The sequence below is a fragment of the Microtus pennsylvanicus genome, chromosome 7 (assembly GCF_037038515.1).
Source record: "Microtus pennsylvanicus isolate mMicPen1 chromosome 7, mMicPen1.hap1, whole genome shotgun sequence".
Lineage (NCBI taxonomy): Eukaryota > Metazoa > Chordata > Mammalia > Rodentia > Cricetidae > Microtus > Microtus pennsylvanicus.
In genome coordinates, this window is record NC_134585.1 from 55223913 (window position 1) to 55239324 (window position 15412).

At 40.2% G+C, this 15412-nt stretch overlaps 1 protein-coding gene across 9 annotated transcripts in view; it reads left to right on the forward strand.

The window, feature by feature from the left end:
* Nucleotides 1-15412, forward strand: part of Usp49 (ubiquitin specific peptidase 49) — a 76896-nt gene that overhangs the window by 30174 nt on the left and 31310 nt on the right. For 6 of the 9 annotated variants that reach the window (XM_075980868.1, XM_075980870.1, XM_075980875.1 and 3 more), the window contains exon 2: nt 6772-6847. The exons of 1 other annotated variant lie outside the window; for it this stretch is intronic. The gene's annotated coding sequence lies outside the window, so the exon portion shown is untranslated. Of the gene's footprint in view, nt 1-2304; nt 2405-6771; nt 6848-8265; nt 8351-15412 lie in introns of those variants that run through there. 2 more of the 9 variants (XM_075980873.1, XM_075980871.1) reach the window with 2 other exon arrangements.

A 15412-nucleotide genomic window follows, 5' to 3' on the forward strand; every position in this document is an offset into this window, starting at 1 on the left:
TCTACTGATACATCCCAGGAATTAAAATCAGGTCTTCAGATTTGGGAACAGTCATCTTTACTCTCCCATGGCTTGGGCACTCTTTCTTCAGTGGACAGAGGCCTTCTGTTCACCTTTCGTGTATTCCTTCTCTACAGACTCCTCTCTAATGTAGCTTATATGAGCTCTTAATTCTGTGTGCATCTTTGTAAACATTTAGTAATGGCAGTGGTGTTTATCTTTAGTCACAGAATACCTGGTTCCACCCTGCTATTGTAGAATTTGGCTTTAGAATCTCCTGTAAATGCCATCTTACTCTGTTTTTCACTGTTTACTAGTTGAAGATCTATTTATGCTGGATGCAGACTTAGCTAATTGGTCTTAACTGTTACATAGTATTCCATGGTGTACATAGATCTCCATAGCAATGGGTACCTAGGCTACTGTAAACAATACTTCCAGTAGCAGTCTTGCAGTGTCCAACACAGACTTGTTTTAGAATTCCTGGGATACAGACCGCCCCCCCCAGGATTGCCATGATGGCCTAGATACTGTTAGGAACTGAATGGATGTATCACTTTATACTCCACAAGCATGGCATTTCTCTGCTGCCCTAATACTTCCTCTACTTTTTGCCATTTAGTAATGTCTCAGTGTAACTTATGTAAGGCACTAATGAGCTGGAGCATTTCTTCATGTTTCAGTTAATTGCTTTCCTTCTGTGTTTTGCCTCTGTATGTTCTTTGTTTCCTATAGAAACTGGAAATTATATATGATATAATAATCATAAACTTAATATCTAGACACAGTTGCACAATCCCTGGTGGTTTTGAGCCATAAGAATATCATCTTAGTATCTATTAACTTTGTGTTTTTCTTTATTGAATACAAATGCTTGAATTTCATGTAGTCAAACCCATCACTTTTAGCTTTAATATGTTTTGTTTACACTAGTGCTTCTTGGACTTAACATTCCCAGGTTGTCTCCAAGATTTCCTTCTTTTAGTTTTATGAATTTACTTTTCCTGTTATATTTAATAATATGTGGAACCCTTCCTTCCTTGGTTTACGTCACCAAATGTTCTTTTAGTTTACTGTTTTGTTGCAGGTCCCTCTAGTCTCTTCTCTAGTGTTCCTTTCCTTTCCATACCTGTGTGATAGTCTTCGAAATAGCATTCGGTGGTGCTAGGATTAAACCCAGGGCCTCAGGCTATGCCGGGGATCTACCACTGAGCTAGACGGTCCAAGTCGTCTGCAAGTGATCTATCCACGAATCCCAGAAGAAGCAGAAGGGAAATTAGCCAATCACATCTATACAATGAACATGTTATTACACACATACAAACACATACATAGTGCACATATGCATACACAGACTGCACAATAACCAGACCTAATGAGGTGCCACGTCCTGCTCAACATTCAGCTGTGATTTTTTTTTTCTGACTTCATCAAATGAATAGCTTTTTGTTATCCTCCCATTCTTGAAAACCATATGGAGAAGATGGACCCCACATTTTGTGAAATTTAAAAGTTATATTTTTCTTCTTTATTGGGGTCTAGTTTTATGTTGATGAATTTTATTTTCAAGACAGGGTTCCTCTGTATAGCCCTGGCTGTCCTGGAACTTGTTTGTAGACCAGGCTGACTTCAAAAAACTCTACATGCCTCTGCCTCCTGACTGCTGGGACATAAGGAGTGTGCTACCACTGTCTGACTTATTTTGATGAATTTTAAAACTGAAAAATCTATGCTTTATGTTTAAAGATTTTGGTTTTTGTACTACTTATTCTGTAGCTCAGGCTGTCCCTAGAACTATATAGCCAAGACTGCCCATGAAATCAGGGCATTTTTCCTGGCCCAGCCTTCTGAGTGCTAGAATGCCAGTACTGAGCCACCACACTAGGCCAGAGCTTTTTGCTTTAAAGAACTTAAATCAAGCATTAAAGGGCTTTTCTTCTACTACTACTGTTCCCTGATTGGTCAGTTCATTGTGGAAAAGGATAGGTTCATTGTTCAATAATTTCAAACCATAGGCACAACAGTGTAAACTATATTTCATAGTTACTGGAATGCACCAGTAAAGTACCTGGCCCTAGGTGCCTCTATTTCTGTGGCCATGCATGGGCTAGTCATTGACTGACCCTACTTTGTTCTATAAAATATCCTTGACACCTATCTCATTTTAATACATGACAGCAGATGTGTTTGAAACACTCCAACAGGAGTGATGTCTGGGAGGAGTACAGTGAGCATGTTCCCTCCCTGCTGAAGTTGCAACTCTGTGCTTGTAAAACTAATGTCTAGTGTTTCTTCTTTACAGTTTTTGTGTGTGTGTGTCTGTAGGTGGGGATTTTGGATATTGGGAATGTGAATGAAATGCCCACAGACTCCAGAAGAGAGTCCCCTGGAGCTGGAGTTACAGGTACTTATGAACCACCTGACGTGAGTGCTTGGGAACCAAACCTGGGTCCTTACCAAGAACAGCCTTTGCTCTTAACTGTAGGTGAACATTTCTGTCCTGCCAACCAGTTTCCAAAAAACCACATATAGACTCATTAATAATTATAAATACTTGGCAGATAGATCATGGTTGTTATTAACTAGCTTTTTTAAAAAATTGTGTGTGTATTTATATGGGTGGCTTTTTCTTACATGTATTTCTGTGCACCATTTTTTTTAAGATTTATTCATTTACTATGTATTCAATGTTCTGCCCAGAAGAGGGCACCAGATCTCATTATAGATGGCTGTGAGCCACCATGTGATTGCTGAGAATTGAACTCAGAACCTTTGGAATAGGAGCCAGTGCTCTTAACCTCTGAGCCATCTCTCTAGCCCCTATAAACTAGCTCTTACATTTTAAAATTAACTAATATTTCTTATCTATGCACTGTCTTGTGGTGGTACCTTTTTTCAACATGGCAAGTTCATCTTGCTTCTCTCTGTGTCTCTTTGAGACTCCTTTCTTTTTCTTTGTACTTTGTTTTTGTCTGCAAGTCCAGCCTAACCTCTACCTGTCTGGCTATTGAACAGTCAGCTCTTAACCAATGAGAGTTATTTACAGTGTACAAAGTTATTTACATATTTACAGTGTACAAAGATTGGTCCATACCATTTAACCACGGAGATCATCTCTCCAGCCCACTGTCTACTCGGTCAGAGTCTCTCCTTATCTGTCTGTCTTTCTCTTCTCTCTCATTTTTAAAACTTTAAATTTATTTGTTTTCTTGTTTGTTTATGGGGAGGGGGATACCCTTGGAAGACAGAAGAGGACATTGGGACTCCTAGAGCTGTAGTTGTGGACCTTCTGGCATAGGTCCTGAGATTTGAGGCCAGGTCTTCTGGAAGAGCAGCATGTGCTCTTAACTGTTAAGCCGTTTTTCAAAAATGGTGTGGCTATATGTAAACATTAGACTTTACCGATTAGCAGTATTTATTTTATGTAGAGATATGAAAGGATTACAATTCTGAAGTGATTAAATGGGAACTCTGATGCATGCTAAGGTGATTGCTGTGCCTGCTTCTGCTGCTGTTCATTATGGATGCAATTTGGTATTGCTTTCATTTACATTTAACTAGTATGGCTGGGAAGAATACAATCATACTAAGCCTTTGCTCTTAGCTGTTTGTTTTTTTTTTTTTTGTAAGAAGGAATTCTCAGTCTAGAAATCGTACCTAATTATGTTTTTTAGTCCCTATGAAGCTTATTGGTTAAAACTAGATATTATATAGCTAAAGTAAAGAACCAAATGTCAAACGCACTTCAGAATCCTTTGAATTCTGCCTAGAAGACCTGGCTCTTGCATTCCAGTTTGCTCAGAGCTCCTGGAATGTTTAAGTACCAGGTTCTCCTCTAACCAGAATAATGTCACACATTTACAGTTCTTGTCTATTTGTAATGCATTTATACACAATTTGTTATTGATCTTTGCAGCATCTTTGGGAGTATAGCTGATGTTATATCCATTATAGGGAGGAAGTGTAGAGGTCTCAAGTCATAGATGAATTGTCCAGGGCTTCTCAGCTCATAAGCCTGAGACGTAGGCTCAAGCCCTCTGATTTTTTTGCTTTTTGTTTCTTTTTGTTTTTGTTTTGTTTTTTGACACAGGGTTTCTCTATAGCTTTGGAGCCTGTCCTGGAACTAACTCTTGTAGACCAGGCTGGCCTTGAACTCACAAAGATCCACCTGCCTCTGCCTCCCAAATGCTGGGATTAAAGGCGTGGGCCACCAAGCGCCTGGCTAAGGCCCCCTGATTTCTAAATCTGTGGCTATTTTTAAAACTTCCATGTTCTTGTGCCCCTTAAATAAACAGATCCTTCTAGTGGCTTATTAGATATAATGAAGTACAGAGTGAGACCTCATTTGTGATTTGTTGTAACAGGAAGGACCGCTTGTTGGTTCCTGGGTCACCCAGCTAGCTTATACCTGAAATAACCACACAGAAACTGTATTAATTAAATCACTGGTTGGCCCATTAGCTCTACCTTCTTATTGGCTAACTCTTACATCTTAATTTAACCCATTTCTGTATCACCACATGGTTGTGGCTTACTAGCAAGGTTCTGCATCTGACTCTGGTAGGCAATCCATGGCATCTCTCTGATCGTGTTTTATTCCTCCCAGAATTCAGTTCCATCTTCCCCGCCTACCTAAGTTTTGCCCTATCAACAGTTCAAGACAGTTTCTTTATTAACCAATGAAAGCAACACAGAAACAGAAGGACCTCCTACACCAATTTGTGGTGCTGGAATTCGAACCAAGGGCCTTGAGCATGCTAGCAAGCACTTTATCACTGAGCTACATCCTCGACTTCTCTTATGAAAAGTGTAGGTCATAGGCTAGGGATACAGTGTTATTGGTAGAGAGCTTGCCTGATGAGCAAAGCCCTACATTCAGTATTCAGTATTCAGTTCTATACTTAGCACCATACAGCCTTGAACTCAGAGAGCCACCTGTTCAGCCTTTAAAGCATTGGCATTAAAGGCATGTGCCACCACACCCAGCATGGCCGTTTGACCAAGATCAAATATAGGATGTTAAGCATAATTTCCATGTGGTTACACATCCTACATGCTATTGAGTATGAAGGTGGTTAACATACTTAGCTTAGGAGAGGCATCTAGAATTAAATTAAAATTACTTGGTCTTAACTGTAATTAGTTTTTTGGGGCTTTGTTACTTTGGAAATCAGGTTTGGATGGGAGAGAGGGGTACTGTTTAAATTTGAGGCTCCATTCATAGTTTTGGGGTGGTTTGTCTGAGTAAGTATTGCACATATAATATATAGTAGATAAAAGCTCTCCCTAAGAGCATTTGTGAGTTTCATGGTCTTGCAACTTTTTCTGCCATGTGGGGCCAGACCTTCTTGCTCTCTATACTGATTTGCACCTTTGCACCCAGATGTAAAACTTGGTGCCTCTGATTTTCAGAAAGGCTCTATTCATAGAGCACATTGTGGATTTGTATACCTAACTAAAGAAAGGGAGAGAGCCTCGCTCTGCATTAATGCAGACAACTTTCAGCTGTCCCTGGCCTGAGCTCTTCACCCTCACCCAATCCTAGCTTTGCCCTATTGTACTAGCTCCTCTTTTCTTCTCTGTCCCGCTCATCATTCTTCTCTCAGTCCCTTTTTGAGATAAAACAACAAATTCTTCCCCTTGTAGAATGCAGAGCAATTTCCTTTTCTTGACAGCTATTCTGGGATCTTGACAGCCATTCTTCAGGGAACCACCCACTCTAGGGGGACTGGACCTGAGAGGTTGGGGCCCCATATCAAGGGTGCATATTTTCGCAAAGAAAGTTTCTTTCAAGAGGAATTCTGTGTTCACTGTTAGGCTGATAAAAGGGAGAATTTTCCATCCTAATACACCAATCATGTTTTACTAAATTCCCAATAAAGTATCAGAAGTCTAAAAAATGATTACATCTGTAATTTATTGAACTCATAAACTCTAGTTATCTTTGCTTAATATAATATTCTGTGTATAGAGTATGTTGCTTTAAAGATACTTGCTGCTTGCATATAGGTCATAACACAAAGGAATTGTCTCACACCTTCTCTGAACCATTATGCATTTCACTTATACATAAATAAGTTTAGCTTTTGATACTCGAGTATTTCTTTAGCATGATTTTTCAGCTCTGACAGTTTTAAGTTATGTAAAGATAGTATGTATGCTTTAGAACTCCATTTATTTTCAGAAGAAAACCTTTTTTTTTAATATTTATTTAGTTTTTTGTTTTTTTTTTCAAGATAGAATTTCTCTGTGTAACTGTCCTGGCTGTCCTGGAACTTGCTCTATAGACCAAGCTGGCCTCGAACTCTGAGATCCACCTGTCTCTTAAAGGCATGTATCACCACCACCTGGCTAGTTAGGGTTTTTTTTTTTTTTTTTTTTGAGACAGGGTTTCTCTTTGTAGCCCTGGCTGTCCATCTTGGAACTCACTCTGTAGACCATGCTGGCCTCGAGCTTAGAGATTCACTTGCTTCTGCCTCCCAAGTGCTGGAATTAAAAGCATGCACTACCATCGCCCAGTGAGGAATGCTTTAATCCTTTAATGCTTGTGTTTATGACTCATTTTCCCTGTAAATGACTGAATCTTTGGTTGTTCTTAGCTGAAATATGGATCATATTTTTCTATTTTTTAAAATGTCAGTGTCAAAAAGGTTATAGGGATTTCACTGTTGTAATATATTAATCCTTTTCTGAATTTATAAATAAAATGTATGAAATTGCTTTTTTTCTTGCCATGTATCAGCCCAGACTCACAGATTGTTTCCCTTATAGGTAATAGAGAAAAGGAAAACCCAGCCAATGATTATGTGATAATATGGAAGAAGATGGGAAAAAAACTGTTTAATGGGTAAGGAACAATGCTGTGGTAAAATCTTATTAATGAGAATCATTCCTGATGGTATGACCAGCCTGTCTTTGGTTAATTATGATCTGTATCTTAGTGGTGTTCTGAACTTCTGCTCCCAGCGTCCATCCTGGCACATTTTTCATACCATAAATTAAGAGGTGGTACAGTCGTATTTAAAGATAAAATGGACCTTGAGACCAGCAAGAATACTGAAAAGGGGTTTGAAGACTGCATTTGCCGTGGCCTGTCAAGAGTAATTACCCACCCTTCTTTTTCTCCGAATACCGCAGCTGCTGTGACAACAGGCTCACCATGGGGATCTTGTTCACTTGAGCAACTGCAGATGTGTGTCAGGCAGTAATCAAGTAAAATTTCAAAAGCCCATATATTTTTATTGTCTAGAATTCAGATATTCTAGATAACCAAAACTGTCCATGAATGTTAGGTCCCTACCAGAGTCTAGAAGTTTATGCAGCATTTATTAGATATGGGCAGCTTTCTTCTCTGTCTAAGCACTGGTTCCCAACCTTCCTAATGCTGTGACCCTTTAGTACAGTGCCTCATGTTGTGCTGACCCCCAACCATAAAATCATTTTTGTTGCTATTGCATAACTATAATGTAAAAAATATCTGACATGCAACTCTTGTGAAAGGGTCATTTGACAACTCCGAAGGGGTCATGACCCACAGTTGAGACCATGGCCTAGTGGTTGAAAACATGAGCTTTGGGACAGTTGTTTTTAGCTTGCTTGGGCAAGCTGATCTCTGAGCTTCAATTCTCCAGCTTAAAGTTAGAGACAATAAAATATTTATAATATGATGATGCTGAGGATTAATTAGTCCATATGAAAAATGCACAGTAATGCCTAGAACACAGTAAGTACTTGGTAAACATCATCTCCATGGGATCACTCTGTGATGTTGCACTTTGGGAGTTAGCCCATCTTAGGGAAGGCTAGTGGTTAGGGCAAAAGATTCTTTATGAAAGTTTTTGTTTTAGCCTAGTTTCTTTTCTCTTAGAGTGTGTTGCTCAACTGTGAGAACAGTTATCCACCTCCAACTCTTACTGGATATCTTATGGTGTATATGAATAAACAGCCATTTCCTGGCTATATATAATAGTTCTACCTCAGCTTGTGCCACCTGTTGGTGGCATGCACCAGTTTCCAGCACTCAGGAGGCTGAAGAAGGATCATGAATTAGAGGCCAAACCTCAGCTTCATAGTAAAATACTACCCACCCTACTCCCTCCCACCACCAAAAAAAAAAAAAGAGATTCTGTCTGTGCAGGATATATGTAGTTTTTCTTCTTTAAAGATAGCTATGCCAGATTTTTGGTTCAGAGCATGGCAGCCTCATTGAACAAAAGAATCCCTCTTAAATTTCTTTTTCTTTCTTTCTTTCTTTTTTTTTTTGAGACATACTGGTCTTGAACTCACTATGGAGCTGAGGGTGACCTTGAACTTCTGATCCTCCAACCTTCACTTCAGTGCTAGGAAGCAGGTGTGTAGCACCGTGCCCCTGCTTTTGAGTTTCTTTCTTTTTATTACACAGTATTTTTGTACCTTTGAAAATGTGTGTATGTGTGCTGTTTACATGTATCTGTTTAGTATGTGTGTGCTTGGTGTTCATGGTCGCCCGAATAGGGCATTGGATCTCCTGGCACTGGAGTTATAGGTGGTTGTGAGCTACTATGTGGGTGTTTGAAATAGAACTCAAATCCTCAGGCAGAGTAGCAAGTGCTGCTCTTTGTCACGGAGCCAGCTTTCCGGTCCTTCAGATTGTCTTTGATGTCTCTCCCATTGCTTGTCACCTCTTGCTGAAGTCAGTAAGTGGTACTCACACCTCCTGCCTGCTCAGTTAATAGTGATTCCTTGTTAGGTCTCTGAGGGAGTTGAAGACCAGATAATTACAGATTTCCTTGTTGACCAGACAGAGAAAGGGGGTTATGATAGAAGATAAATTAGGTACAAGACTTTGGACTCACCAAGATAGGAAAGATATGGAGTACTTTCTTATAATTTGTCAAATACAGATGGACTAGACATTGTTGATATACTTATTGCTTGTATATAGCTATTGTACTTACTGTATATAGTTTTTCTAATATTAGTTATAGCCTTTTTTATTTTAGACAAAAAGTGAAATGTAGTGATATTTTATTTGTTTTAATAAAGGAAGTTTGCCTAAAGATCAGAAGGGCAAAGCTAAGCCACTAGAGGTCAGGCAGTGGTGGCACACACCTTTAATACCAGGATTTAGGAGACATAGGAGAAGGATCTCTGTGAGTTCAAAGCCACTCTGGTCTACACAAGATCAATGCAGAAACAAATCCAAGTGGTGGTACCCCATCTTTAATCCCAGTACAAGGGAGTTATGCCTTTAATCCCAGCACTAGAGGGAATATAAAATAGGAGGAAAGAGAGACTCAAGCTGCTTAATCTACTTAGTCTGCAGTCGGCTCAGCCTTGGTAGAGGTAAGACTTCTCTAGTGGCTTGGTTGCTTTGATTTTCAGGTTGAATCCCAATAGCTGTCTCTGGGTTATTATTTGTGCTACAGGTTTTTATATTTTTTACTATTATTATTATTATTGTGGTAGAGTACAAAGAGGATTGAGAGGAGATTGCTTGTCATATGGCTCAGTACAAAATTTAATAGTCTCGTTGAGTGTTTTCCCTTTGTGAATGAGCCTCTCCATTTTCCATTTTTAGACAGTAAGATAAATAACCAGGTGAAAGATGCAGATGTAGAGAGAATCGCACCTGATCCTTTGTAGTTGAAGGTGGCAGTCACTGAGCATTTGCTGTGAAGCCACAGATTCCTACCAGCTATGCATCCCAGCCTGTGATTCACAGCCACAGGCCCATATTCCACACTTGGCACAGTTTGCTCCTACCATTTTCAAAAAGACTCTAGATGCTCACTAGGCCCCCTAGGTAGATCTGCTACTGTGATTCCATGTCCCCAGTGAAGCTGTACCATTTGAAGTACATTTCTGTGGATCTTCAAAGTTTTTCTCTGGCAAATTCTGCTTGATTTTTTTTTCTGTTCACCCAGCAGTTACTGGAGCATGCAAGGCAGAGGCTTTCAGAAACAGAATGCTCGAGAGGCTGCCCAAGTGTTGGAGCTCCAATACTACAGGTTGTCAAAACCTCCAGTGTGCAAGCAGACAGTTGAAAGTCATAACCCGTAGTCATAGCTCAGTGGCATGGTAGGTTGTGTGGAACTAAGTGGTTGGGTTTCATTTGAAGAGAACTAGCAAGAACCCAGAGTAATTGTTTTCCCAGTCACACTTTGTTACCTGTACCGTTTGACCAGTAGGAAGGGGAGTTTGTGAGGTCTGCTGAAAGGACCTCAGCAGGAGGTGGCTAGTCAGGGTTAGTGTGCTCTCAGTGTCTTCTGACTGTAGGAAATAACTGTTTCCTGAGCTCTATTGGTGCCAGGCACTGCTTGAAGCATTTCTTACCTGTTAACTAATTGAATAATTTAACAATTCTATGTATACTCACAGGAATATTCTTTCTGTTTCCTGAAGAAACTGAGGTCTGGAGACACCACCTGTCATATAGAGCTAACAGGAAAGTGATAGAATCCCAAATTAGCTAGCTTAGCTTGACCTAACTACTGTGCTGATGCTGTTTGGTTCGTTTGCAAATTAACATTTTCTCTATTCACATTTTATAGTTGTAGGACCAGAAAATTTTTAAATTAAAAAGTGCTTTTAATTTCTCATAATAGTATACAAAAGAAAACTCGAGCAGAAAGCCCAGCACCAGTGCACCAGCTCACATGGGAGGCTCCCTAGAGCACTGTGTTTTAGAGTCATAGAACCAGAGGCTGGCAGGGCTCTACAAGCTTGCTGCTGCTGCTTTTTTTTTTCTTTTCAAGACAAGGTGACAGGGTCTCACTATATAGCTCTAGCTGTCCTAGAACTCACTATTTAAAACAAGCTAGCCTCAAACTCCCAGAGACCTGCATGCCTCTACCTTCTGGGTGCTGGGACTAAAGACGTGAGTCATCATGCCCAGCCATTTGTTTTAACATTTATTTTATTTGTGAGTGTGTATGTGTACACACACAGAGGAGCTCAGAAAACAACGTGCAGAGTTGGTTCTGTCCTTCCATCTTGTGAGTCCCAGGGATTGAACTCTGGTGTTCAGGTGTGTCAGCAAGCACCTTTACCTTCCTAGCCACCTAATCAGCCTGGTTTTGTTTTGTTTTTTGAGTCAAGAAGCAACTATATATTTAACATAATAAAAATATGAGATATAGTAATAAATACTAGTAATAAATTCACAAAATATTGATTCTTCTATTCTAACAACCACATCTGTTTCAAAGAGATGACAAGTACATGTGCCAAGACTTTGTTCTTGGATGCTTTGACCTGTATCAGTGGTTCCTGGTGATTTTAATTTCATGGATCTTTTAAATACGCACAATAACTACAACCTATTGTTTGCAAAACAAAACACTTTAACACAAGAATGTTGGAGATAAAATCTGTTTGTAAAGAACCAGTGTTTCCCAAGGACAGGCACATCCTGGCCAGTGAAGACTTATGGTTAGATTCTCATTTATCTGGGTTGCTGGGGTCAGATTCCATTTGGACCAGATGACCAGTGCAGTATAGCATCCTCCTGTCCATCCAAAGCATGCACAGGGACATGGACCGGCAGAACTCCTGCTGTAGGACATTCCCACCCTATCTGACCACATTCTTTTTTTTAAATTATTATTTCAGATGTACACATGTTTTGCCTGATGTATGAATGTGCATTGCATGTGTATCTGGTGTCCTTGTGGGCTAAATGAGGTTACTGGATCCCTTGGAACTTGAGTTATAGATGGTGTGGGTGCTGGAAATAGAACTTGTGTCCTCTAGAAGAGCAGCAAGTACTCTTAACCTGCTGAGCCATTTCTCCCTTTTTGTTCTAAAAATGACCTGAGTGCTGTTGCTTCTAGGCTCTTTAGGGTTTCCCCAGAGGTATTCTGGTTCATACAATGCTGTTAATAAATTAGATACCCTTCTGATATCTGACCTTGTTCAGACTGTCCTCTTCTAAAAAGAGCCTCCACATCCTGGGACACTCCCTTCCCCTGTCCCTCTCTCTTTTCCTCCTTCCCTCTCTCTCTCTCTCTTCCTCCCTTTCCCCCCCTTTTCCTTTTTTGGTTTTCAATACAGGGTTTCTCTGTCTAACAGCTCTGACTCTTATTTTGACTAGGTATTCTTTTGCTCTTAGAAATATTGTATGTGTGGAGAGGGCATAGTGCCTGCTATCTCCATCTGCTGGAGAAGAACCTCTAGCTACCCACACCATTTTGCTTACAGCACTCCCTCTACTGCTTTTTTAAGAAAAAATTTGTTTTTTATTTTGTCATCTATTGTCAGAGGCTATTTGTTTGTTCCTGGCTGCCCTGACCCAAAATAATCACCCAGAAACTATATTATTGCAATTCTGTTCGGCCAATAGCTTATGTATATTTCTAGCTAGATCTTACATCCTAAATTAACCCATTTTCATTATTTTATATTTTACTATGAGGCTTGTGTTGCCAGCAAGGTTCTGGCTGGTGACTCGTGTCTTTCTCCTCTGGTGGCCACATGGCATCTCTCTCTGACTCTCTCTATATATCTCTTTCAGCCTGGTTTTACTCTGTTAAGCCATTGGCTGAAAGCAACTTCTTTATTAACCAATGGCAATAAAACATATTCACACCATACATCACCTCCCACATCACAACTCAGAGTCTTTATATGTAGAATAGGCTAGTGCACACATGAATTTTTAATAATTAATGCATGGCATTGGAGACAAAAGGAAATGACAGTTACCTTGGAATCATTTGCCTTACTACTGAGAAGAGATGTATTTATAAATTGAAAGTACCTGTATCTGGTAGACTAGTGAGTAACAGGAGCTAAGCTCAGAGGAGGACACTAGCTTGTGGACCTTCAACTTAGTAATGGTAATAGCCCATCTGTCTTTGGAGGCAGTTTTTAATGGAAGAGAGTGTTTGAATGGAAACTTTTCCTTGAAGGTGTATAAGGTAGAGCCCTTCATTGGGGGAGTTGTCCCCTTCATGGAAAGGGGACAGAAATCTAGGGGACAAGAGCATTTCAGTTTGTTTTAAATAGGACAGACTCCATGTTTACCGGTCAGTGTGTCTTGTTTCAGGGCCTCTAATCTTGTGAAGACTTTTAGTGTTCCCTAAGTGCCCAGAAGTTCCTTCTCAGCGTCCTTCAGGCACACTCTGCCTGCTCTTGGCCAGTCCTGTTTTACCCACTCAGTTGTATTGTTGAATCAGGTTTCCTTTATTTCCTGTACCATTCCTTAGCTTGCCCTCTGGTTTTTCTCTTAGACAGACAAACCAATGAAAGGCTGAACATTGTATTGTTTTACCATATGCTACAATCAATGTAGATAAAATAGGTATAACCTCTTGAAATAAAGATCCATGAAAATTCAGAGAGGCTACTATTAAGACAGTATAGCAAGCAAAAGACTGTCTATCGTGCTGCACATGTAGTTCTCCTCTGCAGTCTGTAGTTCAGCAAAAGTGTTTCAAGAAATCTCTGAAAGATTTGACTACAAAAAAGGAACAGTGTGGGCTGGAGAAACGGCTCAGTGTTAATAGTGTTTGCTGCTCTTCCAGTACCCACATGGTAGGTCACAAGTCTGTAACTCTAGTCCCAGGTGATCCAGTACCCTCTTCTGGTCTCCACAGACATGTAGACATATAGTGCACATACATATATACAGACAAGACACTTATACATACATAAATAAATAAAATTTAAAACTTTAAATGTAACCAAAAGAATAGACTTTGTGGGGTCTGTGGGGATCATGTTGAAGACATCCCATCTGCATGGATCATGTTGAACATTCTGCAGACAGAACTGTTCTGAGTCTGCAGCTGCCTAGGGAACCTTCCTGAGTTCCTCCAGCATCACCTTTGTGATGAACCCATCATGGCATGGCACACTCAGAGCTGGGTCGACTGTCCAGGGTCATCCTTTAGATCTTAAAACAACAGTTGTTTTTGCATTTCAGTGCTTCCCATTTTCCAGTAACCTAGCAAACCTAAATTGCAGTAAAATTTTCTGATTTTTCTGTCATACTACCTTTCTGGGTTTATTGTTTTGTTTTGTTTGTTTGTTGTTTTGTTTTTGTTTTTCAAGGCAGTGTTTCTCTGTGTAGTCCTGGTCTTTCAGAATCTTTTAATGGTGATGTTAATGACTTGAACACTCCTCTCAGTTGACTAACAGTTCCCTTACATGCTGAATATGGCTTTGTCATCCTTCCGTCTACTCATGCATTCATTCAGAAGGCCTTATTGAGCCATCGCCTTTCTGGGAAATGTCAGATAAATGTAACACATGGCAGCTCCATATAGCAAGCTGTGTTCTGTAACCTAAGGAATACCTGGACAGTGGGAAGAGACTCCACAAAACTCTTTTCTTCTGGTATCATCTTTCCATTTCTACTGTTTTTTTCCCTCTATTCATCCATTCTCTCTCCCTCCCCACCCTCTCTCCCCTCTCTTTCTTTCTTTGTTTCTTTCTGTTTCTCCATTTTAGAGGTGGTTGACTTAGGGCCTCTTACAGCATAGACTGGCTTCAAACTTGAACTTGCTGTGTATCTGAGACTGGCTTGAATTCCACCTGTCAAGTGCTGAGACTGGGAATGTGCCACCACTCTCCTGCTTAAGTAATGAAGCACAAAATGCTCCCAAATCAGGCTATCCGAATTTTTACTTTCTTTTTTTAAAAAACTTTACAGTGATGTGAAAGCAATGCGTATTACATATAGAAACTATACTTCAAATTTAGGTGTTGCTCTTTTTCTGGACTAGCAATCTGCTCTATTAACCACTTGGACAGTGGCAACAAACCACAGCTCCTAGTCTACCACGTGATCATGAGAGTGACAGGCCTATGTACAGATGATGAGATGGCTCAGTAGAAAAGGTGCTTGCCATTCCAGCCTGCTGATCTGAATGAGATTGTGGAAACCTCAGTTAAAGGAGAGTCTGACTCCTGAAAAGTTGTCCTCTCACTGCCTCATTCACACCACGGCATGCACATGCACACTAGAGAACACCGTGCTCTCAACTGAGTCATCACGTGCATCTGATATCACACACCACTCTGATTAATAACCGGGGTTTTCTGTCTGAACTGTCAGCACATTCTTCGTCATTTATTGGGTTGTAGGTTTTGTTTGTTCTTTCATTTTGAATTATATGTCTGGGTGGGGGTGTGTGTGAGAGTGCTCTTAGAGCCAGAAGCTGTTGGATCCCCTAGGGCTAGAGTTAGATAGTTGTGAACCAAACTAAGTCCTCTGCAGGAGCAGTACTTGCTCTTAACTACTTATTCATCTTTCATGTTTTTTGTTTATTTACACATCTGTGTGTGTGTGTGTGTGTGTGTGTGTGTGTGTGTGTGTGTGTGTGTGTGTGTACATACGTGTGTACGTGAGGATGCCAGAAGACAGCTGAGGTTGATGTTGGATGTTTTCCTTAGTTATCTTCCACTTAGAGACAGGGTCTCTCACTGG